Source organism: Camelus ferus, chromosome 18 (assembly GCF_009834535.1).
Source record: "Camelus ferus isolate YT-003-E chromosome 18, BCGSAC_Cfer_1.0, whole genome shotgun sequence".
Lineage (NCBI taxonomy): Eukaryota > Metazoa > Chordata > Mammalia > Artiodactyla > Camelidae > Camelus > Camelus ferus.
This window is the reverse complement of record NC_045713.1, coordinates 33418859-33435989: the sequence shown is the minus strand read 5'-3', so window position 1 is coordinate 33435989 and position 17131 is coordinate 33418859.

The window sequence follows — 17131 nt, the reverse complement described above, 5'->3', positions numbered from 1 at the left end:
TAATTGAATGTTCCCAGTTCACGTGAACCTGAAATTCATTCCGGCCAGTTTCCTTTTATATTTCTGAGCATTTATATAAGCCAATAGAGCTCATTTACATATCAATTTTGATAATATCGTCCAAAGGGAAAGACATATGATACACACATAGACACATAGACAGACACAACCAGAGGTCTCAGAGCTTCATTTTCTAAACTTAGTCATGAATCAGGTATTACAGTATAAAACCCACTCGTGTTAACAGTTGGAATAAGCTAAATTTAAAAATTTCTTTCCTAAGGGAGGGTATAGCTCAGTGGTAGAGTGCATGCTTAGCATGCATGAGGTCTTGGGTTCAATCCCCAGTACTTACACTAAAAAAATAAGTAAATAAATAAATCTAATTGCCTCCCCTCCTTCAAAAAATAAATTAAATAAAAATAAAATAAATAAATCACATACTTATAAAAAAACAAAAAACAAACCCTCTCTCTCTTTTTCCTGCCCTGCAGGCTCAGGAATTAGAGTTGGTCTACATAAGTTCAGAATTCCTGAGAGCTCTGGTCTCAAGGCACAGGGTGAGAAAAGCAAATTCTCCTAGAAGGACTTGTTCCCTCAGGGTCAGAATTCTGAAAAAAATTTTTCCCCCAAGCTAGCTTTCTCTAACAACTGTGTACACAATAAGAGAGCTCATTTTGACCATTTTCAGGGCAAATTTTTCCTTTAATTCCCAATTAAGTAAGTACGTGCAAATGTAAGTTCTGAACATCCATAAACCTGCCTGGGGTGTTAGCTGGAGGCTGGCTTTTTGATGCCCCTTGTTTCTTGTTCCTCTGTTTGAGAGGCTCTGTTTCCCATTTTAAAGTTGAAGTTGTAGAGGATAAAACTGACGGACGAAACTGTGTGGTGGGCCAGTGCGCTGCCTGTGAGCTTGACTCTCGGCGTCATCCTAGAGTCATTTCAGCCTCTCACGTGGCGCGGTTTCTATACTGAGCTGTATGAACCCGTAAGGCTTCTGATCCAGAAAGTTTGTAACAACGTCATATATACTTTAAAAAAGTTACTGTTGTGTTTGAGGTCAATTTTTTTTTGGTGGCTGATATATTCACCAGGTTCAAAAACAGCAATGTAAAGAGACACCCAGGGTAAAACCCCATCCTTTAGAGGGACTGCAGGGAGCTTTCCAGGGATGGGGACAGGTGCTCCCTCTGGTGGGTGCACCGGGGGCTTGGGGAGAGGACGATGGCACCTCTTTCTCCTGGGACACTTGGCTCCGTGGTGGCATCCATGGCTTGGTGTGTGCCCTGCAGGCTCCATCTCAGCCTCCCTCTGCCCTCAGCCCGTGTGGGGCTCAACCTCCCTGTCTGCAGCGACTCTGTCCTTCCTGCAGGGCCGTCTATCCCCGTAACCTCCCCCACAGGTAACCACTGCTCTTTCTTTCTCCGGCAAGCTTCCAGAAGTTAAATTCAAGGACAAGCTGTGATGTTGTGATTTACAATAAGAAATATATATTTGGTCTTCATCCCTGTTCCTGGCACAGAGCTCCTAAAACCCTTGGAATTTCCTGGGACAAGGGCAGAAAGGAGTCTTTTGTTATGTTAATGAGGTGACTTTTGGAAGGACCTAAAAGTGGGGGTTGGTCCTCAGGGGAATCAACCCTGTGATTAGAGGGCTGGGACCTGACCTCCCGGGAGGGGAGAGGAGCTGGAGGTAGAATCAATCACCAGTGGCCAATGATTTAATCAATCAATCGTGCCTATAAAATAAAGCCTCCATTAAAAAAAGAAAACCAGAAAAGAGGGGGTTTAGGGAGCTTCTGGATTGGTGAGCACGTGGAGATTCTGGAAGAGTGGTGTGCTTGGAGGGGGCATGGGAGCTCTGTGCCCCTTCCCCATCCCTTGCCCGTGTATCTCTTCCATCTGGCTGTTCATGAGTTACGGTCTTTTATAATAAACTGATGATCTTGTAAGCAAAATATTTCTCTGACTTCTGTGGAACGCTCTAGCAAATTAATTGAACAAGAGGAACCTCCAGTTTTTAGCCCATCAGGCAGAAGCACAGGTGACAACCCGGACACACCATTGGGGTCTGAAGGGGGAGGAGAGTCATGTAGGACTGACCTCATAACCTGTGGGATCTAGTGTTGTCTTCAGGCAGATAGTGTCACAGTTGAGTTGAATTGTAAGATACTCAGCTGGCATCAAAGAGTTGCTTGGTGGTGTGGGAAAAACACATTGTAATTGGGTGCAGAATCTTTATGCGAAAATATGAATATAGACTCTCACTCTTTTCGCCTCATATATCCCTTCTGCAAGCTTGCAAGAGATAAGGACGGCTCCCGTACATTGGGATGGTCTCTCATGAAGCTGGAGTCTGAGTTGTGTCCTGGGCTCCATGTCAGGGCTGGGGTTTTGAAGTGGGGGTTCTTCTGACCCAGTGAGTGGCTGAAGCTGGAAGCCCCTCTGGACTCAGCCCCTCTGGCTGGTGTGGTACCGCGGGAGCAGTGTCTGCACAGGCGTGGGCGTGGGTGAGGGGTGCTCCCCCTGGCCTGGGGGAGCAGGGCAAGGAAGGGCCTCCCCCCCATGCGTGGTAGGGATGGGGAGGGGGCAAGGGCACCTTTTCAGGTCCTCTGGTCCTTGCTGAGCTTTCTCTCTTGACTCAAAAACAAACAAACAAACAAAAATAAAAGACACACACACACACACACACACACACACGCACACACACACACAATAGCAGGAGAGCTCTCCTTTTACCTCCTCCATTGCCCACGTGCTTTGTCCTCGCTTGATCAGTCCCGCTCCCCCTACACCCCTGTTGGTAGTTGAAAGAGCTGAGTGAGGGACAGGCTCACCCGGCGGCGGCGCCCCTCGTCCCCTGGGAGGGTGCCCTGTCCTCCTCTGCGTCAGTCTGGGAGGTGGCGCTCTCCAGCACAGGGGTGGCGGCGGTGGTGTCCCAGCACGCCTCCAGCCTTCAGGGACCCTTCAGAAGGAGGAAGTGGTACGAAAAGGTGTCTTCGTCAGCTTGGGCTGCTAAAACGGAACCCACCACAGGCCACGTGGCTTAAACAGACGTTTATTGCTCACAGTCCACGGTGTCAGCAGACTGGGTTCCTGGTGAGGACGCTTCCTGGCTTGCAGACAGTCACCGTCACACATGGAGAGAGACAGGGCTCTGGTCCTTTCACCTCCTTATGGGGGCACTAATCCCCCATGGGGGGCCCCACCCTCATGAGCTCATTTGAACCTAGTCACCTCCCACGGGCTCCACTTCCAACCACCACCACATGGGAGGGGTTAGGGCTTAAATATTCGGATCGTGTGTGCAGAGGGGAGATAAACGTTTAGTTCACAACGGAAGGAGTATCAGGAGGACCCTGGATGAGCAAGCAGAGAGGAGCTGTGCTCTGGGGAGAGTCTCGTGTGAGAAAGCCGGGCAGCTCCACCTGGACTCGCGGGGTGAAGGTGGGCATTTCAGGCAGGCCCCCTGAGGTGGGGACTGGCACCCAGGAAGTCGGTGGGAAGCATTCCTGGGGGCAACACTGGGGGGGAGGAAGTAGGCAGCCCTGGGCAGAGGGAGAAGCAGGGCCACCTCATGGGAGCGGAGCTGTCCCACACGGGGGCAAATGGGGCTGGCCTTTACACCCGTGTCTGCTGGCTGAGCGGGTACCTCTGCCCGCCCCCTACCTGAAGGGGGGAGGCTGGGAGGGACACTCAGCTTCCAGCAGGCATGCACTGTCTCTGTTCTCTCTTACCCCCTCCATCTCCTTGCCCTGGGCTGTGTCCCCTCCTGGCCTCAGGGGTTTACTTAGGGGCTGACCAAGACCTTCATCTTCAAGGGTCCTGGGTTGCTGGTCACCATGCCCGACTCTGGCTGTGACCACAGCACTTGACCATTCCTCGTGTGCCGTGGACTGAATGTTTGGTCCCCCTGGATTTGTATGTTGACATCCTAACCCCCAATGTGATGGTGTTGGTAAGTGGAGCCTTTGGGAGGTGATCAAGTCATGAGAGTGGAGCCCTTGGGGACGGGATCGGTGCCCTTACAAAACAGAGCCCAGAGAGCTTCCTCTTTCTGCCACGTGCGGACACAGTGAGAAGTCGGCTGTCTGCAGCCCAGAGAGACCCTCACCAGAACCCGATCCTGCTGGCACCCTGGTGTTGGACTTCCAGGCTCCTGAACTTTGAGGAATGAATTTCTGTAACTGAAAAGCCACCCATCCTGTGGCACTTTGTTGTGGCAGCTGAACTAAGACACCGTCAGACGCTGGCATGAGGTGCCCAGGTGGAGTCACATGAATGCTAAACATCTTCGCCCCCGACCTTCCGGTGGGAAAGCAGCCCTGCCTCCTCCCCCGGATACAGGCAATTCCTCTGGTTGGACAGCGGCTCCTTCCTTTCCAGGCTCCTGTCTCACCATGAGGGGCTCAATGGGACATTTGCTGTCCCCCGGTGGAGATGTTCCCTCTGGGAGCCAAGGCCCCACCAGCCTGCAGAGCCCAGAGTTGGAGCCGAGTCGAGGCGGCTTCTGTGCCCCGAAGACCCCACCCAGCCTGCTCCAAGGTCCACCCTGCCTGCCTTGACTTTGCAACTTGACGGTGACTGTCGTCCAGCTCTACCTTCCAGTTCTCCTTCAGAGGAACCTGAGCAAGGCTCCCTTTTCTCGCTTCTCCTGATGGCATTTCCTGAGATTCCCACTAGGAGGCGATGTATCTTTGTCCTGTCATTTTGTCTCTGGTCAGACAGCTCATATTTTGATTCTGATAGTGTCTCTAGCATGTCCCACGTGTTGGGTTTTGTTATAAATGAGTAGATGAGCTTGAGCAGGAGTCAGAGTACTCTGACACCTTTTTATTTTAAGATAATCTATTTTATTTAATTAATTAATTTTTATTTTTTAATTTTTTATTGACCTGATGGCTTTTCCCCCCCCAGGATAATCTCCCTATTTTAATTGATTAATTAATTAATTAATTAATATTTAATTGTTAATTTTTTATTGGCCTGACAGCTTTTTGAACCGACAGCTCTGCAGTGCCCAGGGTCCCCTGAGGTCCTCAGACCCCTGGGGTCTGAGACATGACACGGGACACATTCTTTAGGTGTGTGAGGACATCACCTTTTGAGGATTAATGATGTTATTTATAATGTGTTGCATATATATTTGTTAATTCATTCAATGATTCATTCATTCTTGTTCCTAGTCCTCAAAGAACCCAGGTAAGCCTATTACTTATAGAACAGCTTTGTAAACAACATCATAAACACACAGCTCAGAGCTTGCTTGCAGCTGAATTTGCTTGGGGTCTGAGTGATCAGAGCTGTGTAGGAAACTGCTCCTGAATGCAGTGGCTTACGATACAGCCAGTGGCTCACGGCTGTGTGACTGGGACAGGGCTTGTCTGTGCTCTGGGCTGGAAGGTCCAAGGTGGCCTCTGGAGTTCCGGGCCTCCCTTCACATGGACTTTCTCCCCAGCAGGGCAGTCGGCCTGTTTCTCACCATGATGGCTGGGTTCCAGGGGGAGCCAGTCCAACGTTCCCACAAGACCAGCCCTGCTAGCATCATGCTTGCTAGCGTCCCATCGGCTGAAGCAAGTCCCAGGGCCGGGCCCAGTCAGTGTGTGTGGGGTCTACACAAGGGCATGACATGGGGAGGCCACCAATGCCACCAGCTGCTAGTCACTTTAATCTCTCTTGCAGTGATGTGTCACAGGGACCTGGGTTTGAGACCTGCCAGCACCACCCACATACTAGCTTCTCATGGGTTGAATGGTCCTTCCCACCCTCCCAGTATCATGTGCTCAGGTCCTGACCTCCAGGACTGCAGGATGTGGCCTATCTGAAGACTGAGTCTTTACAGAGGTGATCCAGGTGACGTGAGGGCATCAGGGTGAGCCCTAATCCAATCTGACAGGCGCTCTAATTAAAAGGAGAAGTCTGGGCACAGACACACACAGAAGGAAGATGATGTGAAGTGACACAGGGGGAAGATGGCAGCTACCAGCCCAGGAGAGAGGCTTGGACCACCTCCTTCCCTCACGGCCCTCGGAAGGAGCCAAGGCTGCTGACACCTTGATCTTGGACGTCTAGCCTCCCCAGCTGTGGTCTGATGAATTTTTGTTGTTTATACCACTCAGTTTATGGTAGTCTGTTACAGCAGCCCTAGGAAGCCAGCACATAGATCTGTGACCTTGGACAAGTTACGAAACTTCTCCGTAGCTCAGTTTGCCCCTCAGTGAAATAGAGGCAGTAATGATATCTCTAAGACTTGTTGATACAGCAGGCAATTAACAAGCTCTTCTTCCTTGCCAGGCACAGTACTCGGCACTGGAGATACAGCAGCAAAGAAGACAGGGGAGGTTCCCCATCTTGTGGAGCCTAGCTTTATCTCAGACAGGAAATAAGCAAGTAAATAAAACCATGAGATGCCTTCAGGCAGTGATAGTGCTATGGAGAAAAGAAAAGAAATGATGTGCTGGAGAATAATGGCTGGGAGCTCCTTTGGATGAGGTGATCAGAGCAGGTCTCCCTGAGCAGAGACCTGCAGCATGAGAAGGAGCCTTGGCTGGAAGATGAGAGCGAAGAGCAGTTCACACAGTGGAAACAGCAGGTGCAAAGGGCCTGAGGTGGGAATGACCTCCTGTGTTTGAGGAACAGAAAGAAGGAGAGAGTGGCTGGTTGGCAAGATAGAGAGTGTCGGGCCATGAGGTCGGGGGAGGTGGCTGAGCTCAGACCTGTGGAAGCTTCCAGTCAGAAGTTTGGCTTTTATTCTAAGTGATGAGAGGATCTTGGAGGTTGACGGCAGGGCAACCTGTTCTATGTATTGAGGACATCATTCTGCCTGCCGGACCGAGAGTGGCCTGGGGCTGTGGAAAATGTCAGAGGGCTTCTCCCAGACCCAAACTGCTGGCTGGCCTTTATCCTTTTCATCCTTTCACTACTGTGGTCAGCAAAATTATGTCCCCTGCCTCCAAGGATGCCCATGCCCTAATCTCTTGAAACTGTGAATATATTATCTTACATGGCAGAGGGACTTTGCAGATGTGATTCATCTCCCTGAGATGGGAGGTGATCCTGGATTATACAGGTGGGCCCCATGGACTCATAAGGGGAAGAGGGAGACAGAAGGGTCAGAGTCTGAGGAGGACGTGTGATGCTGGAGGCAGAGGCTGGAGCGTGGAGACTGCTGACCGGAAGGGGCCGCAGGTCAAGGAATGCAGGCTAGAGAGGTCACAGCAGTGGCCTCTCCCCTGGCACATCTAGAAGGAGCCAGCTGTAGCAGCCCATTGACTTTCAGCCCAGGAAAGCCTGTTTCAGATTTCTGAACTCCAGCCCTGTAAGATAACAAATAAGTGTGACAGTGTGTGTTACAGTGGCAGGAGGAAACGAACATGCCCATTTCCTTGAAGGAGCCTAGAGCTGGTAGGAAACCTTTCCTTCACCACCCGGTGGATCTGGCTGCCTCACCATTGGACCTCTGATGGTCCATCAAGGGCCAGGATTGTCCACTAAACCCAAGAGAAGCAGGAGAAGGAGAGGATGGTGCAGAGTGAGCTGCACCCACTGGGGAGCACCCCACCCCACCCAGGAGACCTCCTGGAGCCTCTGTCTTTGGAGATCACCTGCAGCGGGAATTGCCCCTGCTCCTTAGCTAGCGTGCGGAGTTCTGGCTGACACCCGGGCTCACTGGTTCAGCAAGGGGCAAGGATGTTTATTTTCAAGAGAAAACATCTCAGAGAAAAATACTGTTATAAAGCTGACCGGGGCGGTGGTGAACAGGATATGCATGTAATTCAGCCAGAAACGTCCGCTTCACGCTTTCCAGGGTGTTGCTGTTACATGGCCACCTGTTTCAGTGTCCCGTCACTGCGAAACAAAGAGCCACAGACTAGGTGGCTTAACCAAGGGGAAATGTATTCTCTCACAGTTCCGGAATGAGAAGTCCAAAATCAAGGTGTCTGGGGGACATGCTCCTTCTGAAGGAAAGAGTCCATCCCGGCCCCTTCCAGCTCTGGTGGCCCCAGGCATCCCTTGGCTTGAGGCAGCATCACCCCGGCCTCTGCTCCATCTCCACACCGCCTTCTTCCCCCGCTGCCATAGGGTTTAGGGCTCACTCGCATCCAGAATCACTCCATGTTAACTCATTCCGTCTACAAAGACCATGCTTCCAAAGGAGACCGTATCCTGAGGTTCCAAGTGGACATGAATTTCTGGGGAATAATTATTCAGCTTCCTACAGAACCCACTGAACAGGAATGCATTTGATCTTTACTGCAATCCTGTGATGCAGATAAAGAGGGAGCTGTTTTTATCCTTATTTTGCAGCTGAGGAAACAGAGGCTCAGAGAGCCTTAGCAGCTTGCCCAAGCCACTGAGAGCGTTCATTCATTCAATTAATAAATAAATGTGATACGGGCCAGGCTCTGTCCTAGGTGCTGGAGACACAGAGGCGAACAAGACAGACAAAAGCTCCTGGGCTGTTAGAACGGGTACGCTAGTCGGGGGAGAGAAAACCGGCAGGACATGTGGTCTAAAGCCCAGAAACACGTAGCCCCTTAGATGGATGAGCGCCATGGGGCGTGATGACGTGCCGTTCTAAAGAGGGTAGTGAGAGAAGACGCCTGTGAGCAGAGGCTTGTGGGGTGGGGGGAGAGAGAGCACGTCCCTGTTTGGGGAAGAGCATTCCAGGCAGCGAGGGCAGCAAGCCGCCTTTGCACTTTCCAGCACGCCACGTCGCCCTCTCTCTCCTCTAGGCCTTGTTGAATTTTGCCACCCCTGAAGGCCAGCTGTGCCTTCCCCTCCTCCTTTTGAACACCGCAGGCCTTGAGCGGTTGGCAGACTTCCTGTAAGCCCCTGGAGGTGGCCTGCAGTGGAGCCACTGCGCCACAAGGTGGCAGTGCTTCCCACAGATATGGCTCGTCACTCAGCTCTGGGAAGTCTGTGTGTAAATGGTTCAAGCAGCACTATTTCTCTTTGTCCTTGGAAGGACAGCAACTTTGGGCTCCAAAGAGCAGACTTCTTTGTGTTTTATTGCTCTTTGTGTCTCCACCTTCTGAAGAAGAGGAATGGGAGGTCAAGGTGAGAAAGGAGAGTAGGGCTCTCCCTGGGAGATGCTGAAATGACCACAGATGTAGGATTTTGGATGAGATGAGGAAGTTGGGCTCAGAGAGGGGAAGTAAGTGATCCAAGGTCACCCAGCTGAGTGGTGCCAGAACTGTACGTTCTGATCCCTGGACCAGTTCTTGTCCACTGTGTCACTCTTCCTGCTTCCCCAGGCCTAGGACACAAATTGGGTCAGTGCTGGGCAGGTGGGCTGGTGGGAGGTGGAGTGGGGAGAGGAGTGGAATGAGCACAGGATGCAGAGTCCAGAGTCCAGAGCTTCACACCCAGCTCATGAGAAGTGGAATCAGAAAGGTGGTCCATCTCTGTTGCCAGGGCAGACTGCAGGACTCAGTTTTCTTATCTGTAGAATGGGAATAAAAAATTGGGTTGTACCTGTATGTAGAGACCAAACGTGGGCTAACCTTTGGGGTGAGACCTTTATTCTGAGCCCTACGGTGGGAGAACTTTTAAAATGACTCCAACTTTGGGGAATCAGGTACACCTGGTTTCAGAGCCCACTTGATAGGTGTGTGATCTTAGCCTCTCTGAGCCTCAGTTTCCTCCTCTGCAAAATGGGTCCAATAATATCATGGATTAAATGAGGTGATCCAGGTGAAGAGCCCAGCCCACTCCTTGACAGTATAAATGATCACTATGTATTAATACTGGATTGGAGTGGGGAGGAGAGGAGAGCTAAGATCAGAATGAGGGTGGGGGGTGCTCAGAAATACAGTCAGGTTAAAAGTTCAACACCTAGTCATTTCCCTACAGTGAGGGAAAGTGCACTGGAAGTAAAGGTAAAATAATAACCACAGCAGCTATTGTTTCTCAAGCATGTTCGTAACTTCATTTGTTGCTCACAATCATCCAGGAAGTGGGCACTATTGTTTAAGCCCATTGTACAGCAGTAGTGACTGAGGCTCAGAGAGGTTAGTATCTTGCCTAAGGTCACACATCCAATGACTAGTAGAGCTTGAACTTTTCAGGCTCAGTCAGGGGGCTCCAATGTCTCTCAGCTTCTCTAATATTCTGTTACCCTAATCTGTACTCTTGGGATGGTAAAATCTACAGGGACCCATTTTGCGATGCAAATTCTGACCTTAACCCTCATGGATACTCTCCAATTCTCCTAAAAATAAAAACCAAAATAAGCATTGTAGCCTAACTCCAGGGGAGAAGTGAAGCAACTTTTTCTTAAAAACAATTATCCTTTAAATTTTTTTTACTATGATAATTTTCACAGTCATATACAGTGTGTGTGTGTATGTGTGTGTGTGTGTGTGTGAGAGAGAGAGAAAGTCAGGTCATTGCCCAGCTTCAGTGGTTATCAGCATTTGCCATCTTGTTTCCTCTGTCCCCACAGTCAAAATTAATTTTTTTTTCTCAAGAGGAATTTCTCAAGATTTATCTTAAGGAAAATCTTGTTGATCGCACCCCACTCCCTCACCATACAATTTCCCCCCATCTTTATTGTGATATAATTGGTGTATAACATGATGTAAGTGTAAGGTATATAATGTAATGATTTGATACATACGTATTTTGCAAACTTACTATCAAAGTTAGGTTAGTTAACATATCCATCACCTCACATAGCTACAATTTTTTTTTGTGTGGTGAAAACTTTAAGAATCTACTTTCTTAGTCACTTTCAAATGTACAATACAGTACTATTTGGTTAATATGCTGTACATTACAGCCCCAGAACTTATTCATCTTATAACTGGCAGTCACTTCTTTTTCTTTTCCTGGAAGTGTTTCAAGTAGAATCCTAGGCATCATATTATGTTATGGGCTGCACATTTTAATTTTTTTTATTCAGCCATACTGGCCTGTTGGGTCTATCTCTATCAGGAAAGATTTATTTCATTGCAAGTAAGAGATTTAAATAATAGAGCATGAACACTAAATGTATTTGATTAATTTGTATGATGGGAAGTCTGGAAGTAGGCAGTTCTGAGGGTTGGGGAAGAGACTCAGTGATGGTTAGGCATTAGTGTGGTTATCTTTACGAAGTCTCAGTCTTTAACTCATGGCCCCAAGATGGCTGCCAGAGCTCCAAGCATCATGTCCTCACACAAGAGCATTCAAAACAGAAAAGGGGGGTAGGAAGTGATCAAGAGGGTTATCTCCTTGTTGGAACCTGCAGCTGTCCACAAGAATGGGACATGTACACTGTCACAATGGCCAGAGGGTGTCAAGGCCATTTAGATTGTGGGGACCAGAGATGTTACATATGCTGCAATACATGCGGCAGTCCTCCCAGTGAAGAATGTTCCTACTAGACATTCATTATAGTCATCTGAGCCTAGAAACTAACTCCACTTTGCATATAAACACTACATGCTTTGAGGGTTTTAATGTTGACCAGCTTCCCCAGGGATGCAGCTACAGACTGTAACAAAGGGAAACTGTACTTTGTTTTGTTGAGACTATTAACAAGAGTTGCTGCCTGTCTATCTCAGGAACTCACATCACTGATGGTGACCAGATGGATGGTGTCTGAGGGACCACCCACAGGCCCATGCCTGTTGGTGCTTGTGGCTGTCACGTCTATGGTGATTTTTGAGTCCAGTGACAAGCACGTGTCTGCTTCATCCTGACGTCTTCCGGGTAGCGGTGTCTGAGCACTCATATGTTGAAACGCCTATCATTTTTATTATAGATATCCCTTAATTTTTTTCTTTATATTACAATCAGGTCATTATCCTGATTCAACAACAAAAATTCATGTGTGTAGATGTCCTTGAGTTTCGCTACAAGGGAGTCACAGAGGGGGGATTACAAACATTTTTATTATAAAAAAGAGGAGCTATTGGGTCTGAAAGGTTGTGACCCCTCAGCCTGGAAGTTTGTCCTGGAGATGGGTCACCCTCCCTGAGTGCTTGGCCCCCTGATCCCTGCACAAGACTGGGGAGCTGTTGGCAGGGAAGAAGATGGGCAGCCGTTGGGTAGGAGACTGTTGGTGTCTATCTCTCACTGATCATGGGTTCCAGGGTCTCAGCAAAGATCCTGCCCCCCAGGGGGGCTCAGAAAGAGAAAGCTTCTGACAATTGAGGGTGAGTGGCAGCTGGGGAGAGAGGTGGGACTGTGTGCAGGGCAGGGTGGGGAGCTGGTACCCAGGAAGTGCTGTGGGTGGGCACATGTGTTAGGTGTGTGTGGTATATACATGTATGTGTGCCACGGGTCTGTATATGTGGCAGGTGTATGCACGTGTGGTGTGTATCTTTACAGGTGGTATGTATGCATGGGTGTATGTATATGCACATGCTGTATGTATATGTACGTGTGTGTGGGGTATGTATATATGTATGTGCTACGTACCTGTATATGTGATGCATATATGCATGTGTGGTATGTATATGGATATGCATGTGGAGTACGTATATGTGCATGTATAGGCATGTAGACATGGATGTGTATATGTGGTGCGCATATGAGTATATGGTCTATTTGTATATGTTCTATGCATATGCATATGTCGTATGTGTATGGTTTGCGTACGTATATGTGTGTGGTGTGTAAATGTATAATACATGTGTAGTGTGTATATGTGTATATATATTTTAATATTCTCTGATTTAGGTCACTGTCTAAACAGAAGACAGAGATAATGTTGGTTTGGATGCAAAACTTATTTCGTCAGAGAAGCTCTTCAGGGAAACTGCGTGCAGTGTTCTGTGGCTCCTCAAACAGCCTCTGTAGCAGAATAATAAGAACCGCAAGGCGTGGTCCTGGTGGTGGAGGTAGGAGGTGGGGGGGTGGTTCTGGGTTCTCTCTATGGTGTTTCTTTAAGCCAGTGCTGCCCTGACTTGCCTGAGGCTCAGAAGAAGTGGGCAAGGAGAGGATTTTGGATTTAATTTCAAGGGCTGTGGGAGCCACTGGTAGTTTGAGCAGGAGAGTGACGGGCACTTATTAGAAATGCAGATTCCCAGGCCCCATTCAGGCCTCTAAGAATCAGAATCTGGGCGGGGGTGTCTAGGAGTGACAAGACCCCCGCCAGGTGATTCTTGTCATCGTGCAAGTTCGGGAGAACGTGCCTCGCAGTGGGGGCCTCACACGTGAGCGTGCTTCAGATTCTCCCAGATGGCTTACTGAACCACCGTGGCCTGGTCCCACCCCAGAGTTTCTGACTCAGTAGGTTGGGGAAGGACAGACAGAGAATTTGCATTTTTAGCAAGTTCCCAGTGATGCTGATGCCGTCGGTCCCTGGACCACACTCTGAGACGCACTGGCTCATAGCAGGGGTTCGCAGCCCTGGATGCACACTGCAGTCACTGGGAGCTTTAGGCAGGCCCAACGTCCTGGCCACACAAAGGCTCCAGTAAATCAGAATCTCTGGAGGTAGGGGCCAGGCGTTAAAAAAAAAAAAAACAACCCAACAAACTAACCCTTTCCAGGTGATTCCAATGTCTATTCAGGGCTGAAAATTGTTATCTGAAAGTCTTGAAGCCTGAATTGGTTATCAAAAATGCAGCGTCTTCAGTCTCCCTCCTGAATCAGAAAACACTTGGGCTGGGGTCCTTGGGTAAACCAGTGTCCCAGATGCACTGAAATTTGAGACACTTCTTGGACACTTTAGTCGCTGCCACCTGCCACCTTTCAGTGTGCTGGGGGAAATGATGTGGAGGGGACCCAGGTCATCTAAGAAGACAATGAATGATGACAGCTGCCATGCAAGGAGCGCCCACTGCAAGCTGGAACGTTCAGATACACCATCTCCTAGCTCCCAAGATAACTGTGAAAGAGGTGGACGCCATTAGCTCCACTTGATGGATGGGAAAACTGAGGAGCAAAGAAATGAAGCACCTCCTGGAGGCCACTCTGTGGGTAAGCGGCAGAGCCAGGTCTGACCCCCGATTCTCAGAGCGTTAAGGTCCCTTGTACTAAGCCATCTTGCCTTCTGCTTGGGGTCTTCTGTGGGCAGGGATGGGGTGGGTATTGGGGAGGCTTGCAGGAGAAGAACAAATTATTTTATATCAGTGAAGCAAAATGCCTGAGCACCAGCAATCTCATCACTTCCTTCTGGGACTGGTGTGTTGGCCTTAAAGGGTGAGTGGACCTCACTCTGGTAGTTGTAATTAACTCGCTGACTGCTGAGAATGCTGTAAAGCATTGCTAATGCAGCGTGTCTGTGATGCTGCTGGGGGCTCAAGGCCTAGGAGGAGCCAGCCAGCCCCAGGCTCCAGGGGTCAGCAGAAATGAAGGAATATTGGCGTGTCCAAACCATCGCTCTGTTCTGGCTGTTTAGCGTGTCCCTGCCTGGCCTCAGACCTCAACTCCAGAAGCTTGATTAATGGGGTCTGAAGGAAGGCATTTAGGAAGTGAACTGGAGTTTGGGTTTCGACCTGCATGAGCTGCTTAGAACGTGGTAATTAAGACTTTGGATTGGATAATCTTGAGGTTAAATACTTGCTCTGCCTCTCTCTCAAAAAAAATTGAGATCTAATTCACTTGCCATAAAATTCACCCCATTGAAGTGCACAATTCAGTAGGTTTTAGTATATTCATTGAATTGTACAACCATCATCACTATCAGATCCAGAACATTTTTATCACCCCCGAAGAAACCCTGTCTCCCCATTGCAACTGTCCCCATTCCCCTCTATCATTCAGCCCTGGGCAACCACCAGTCGGCTTCCTGTCTCAATAGGTTTGTCTTTTCTGGATATTTCATATCAAGGGAATCATACAATATGCGACCTTTGTGTCTGGCTTCTTTCACTGAGCGTCTTGTTTTCAAGGTTTGTCCATGTTGCAGCCTGAATCAGTATCACATTCCTTTTTTACTGGCTGTATAGTATTCCATTGTGTGGATATATCACATTTGGTTTATCCATTTGATTTTGGATCGATCGATCCGTTGGATTTTTCTTACCTTTTGACTATTGTGACTAGTGCTGCTGTGAACATTTGTGCCCACGTTTTTGTGCAGGTTTATGTCTTCATTTCTTTTGTGCATATACCTGGGAGTGGAATGGCTGGGTCCTATGGCAACTACATGTTTAGCTTTTTAAGGAATTGCCAGACTGTTTTCATAGCATCTCCTGTGCTCCTTTTTGGGGCAGATTATCTCACCCCTCTGAGCCTCAGTCTCCTCCTCTGTCAAATGGGGATCATTAGAGTGCCAGGATCACTGGGTTATGGTGATGGTGGAAGAAAATACTGGAGGCTCCACAGCACCATCCCTGGCTCCATGCCAAGCACTTAATAAATGTTAGCTATTATTAGTATTTACCAACATATTTACTTATTTATGAAAGGAATGCAGCCCCCAAACATATATAACCCTCACTGGGAAGAGGAATAATAAAAATAGGCTTAGAAAATCGATGAGGATATAAGTGGCGATGGTTCCTGGAGTGTAAGTGTGGGTTTTATTAAAATTCAGTGTAGTAAGCATTTCTGCAGTGGGGCTGAGCTGATTCACTCTTACAGCCTGAGCAAAAGAGAGACCGTTTGGGGCTCTAATCAGGCACCCGGGGGTCTGTTAGCTCCCCAAGGTGGCACTTCCCATCCTGGCATCCTCATTTCTAGTTTGTCCATTGAGGTAGGTAATCTGAAGACTGGCTAGATCTGTGGTTAGCTGGCACGGTGGGGAAGGAGTTAAGAAAGAAGCTGGAAGAAATTCTGATGAGCTGTCTACTGTCCCTGGCAGTAGTCACAGTCGGAACAGTTACCACGTCTGAGCACTAACTATGCGCCAGGTGATTGGGCAGAGGCTGGGGATACAACCTGGACTGTTGACTGTTACAATTACGTGAGTCTTTTTGGTCTAGGATGTAATCAGTAAATAATAACGTGTGCTAAATACACGTTAGGTGCTATGCTAACTTCCTCACACGCATTCTCTCTTTTAATCCACATAATATATCTAGAGGCTGTTTCCATATAATTATTGCTTTATAGGAAAGGAAACAGAGGCTCAGACAAGTTAAAAGACTTACCCAAAGGCTCTCAGTGGTAAGAAGGGAATTAAGAACTTAGTCATGGGTCTGTTTGACTCCAAGGCTTTGCCCAGAGTCAAAGGCAGGCACCTGGGTTTGCTGATGTGCATAACGGGGCTGGGTCCTTCTTCTTCTCCTGGATCCTCACCTCCTCCCCTTCAGTGGGCTCTGGCTACCCCAGCCTCCTTTCCGTTCTGAGAACACCTCCTTCTCATCTTGGAGCCTTTGTACTTGCTGTTCCCTCTACCTGGAACCTGCTCCCTGACATCTCCTTCACTTAATTAACTCCTATTATTCCTGAGTCCATAGCAGAGGCTACTCATTGCCTCTCAAAACAACTCTGGGGAGCACCTTAGAGACTACATTTCCCAACCTCTCTTAGAGAATGGTATGTTCATTTGATCAACTTCTGGCCAATGAGATAGAAATGGAGTGTTCTGTAAAGCTCCTTACGTAGGTGGGGGCGCATTTCCTTATTTTTCTATTGTTCCTTGCAATGTCCTGTTGTCTGTGATGCAGATGTGGTGGCTGGAGCTCTAACAACCATTTTGGACCATGAGGTAAACTTGAGAATGAAAGCCATATACTAAGGAATGTGAAACAGAAGAACCCAAAGAGGCTGGGCTCCTGATTAACTGGTGGAACTGTCAAATTAGTCCTGGGCTGATTCTGGCTTCTCATGGAATGAGAGTATATGGGCATATGGGTGGTGACACTGGGTGTAGTTAAACAGGTTGTGCACTGCACAAACCCAGGGGCACCAGTTAAATAACAGTCTATGTGAATGCACACCCTGAAATTGTAGTGCCTGTCCTGTGTGACTGTTCATGGCAGCCCCGTCTACAAGGTAAGGAGGGACCTTGACCATGAGTTTATTCAGTGAACTCCTGGCACTTACCAGAATGTCTGGACCATTGTCAGTCCTCTGAACAAATATTGGTTGCAGGATGAAAAAAAAAGATGGATGTCTTGAGCTGGGTACTGAGGGCACAGAGTTGGGCAAGGCATGGAAATGGTGGCAAGAAGGCATGGTCAGGGCTTTAATCCAGGGAAGAGCGAGGGATGCTGGGGCTCAGAGGGAGATGGCCGCCTGCCTGGGGG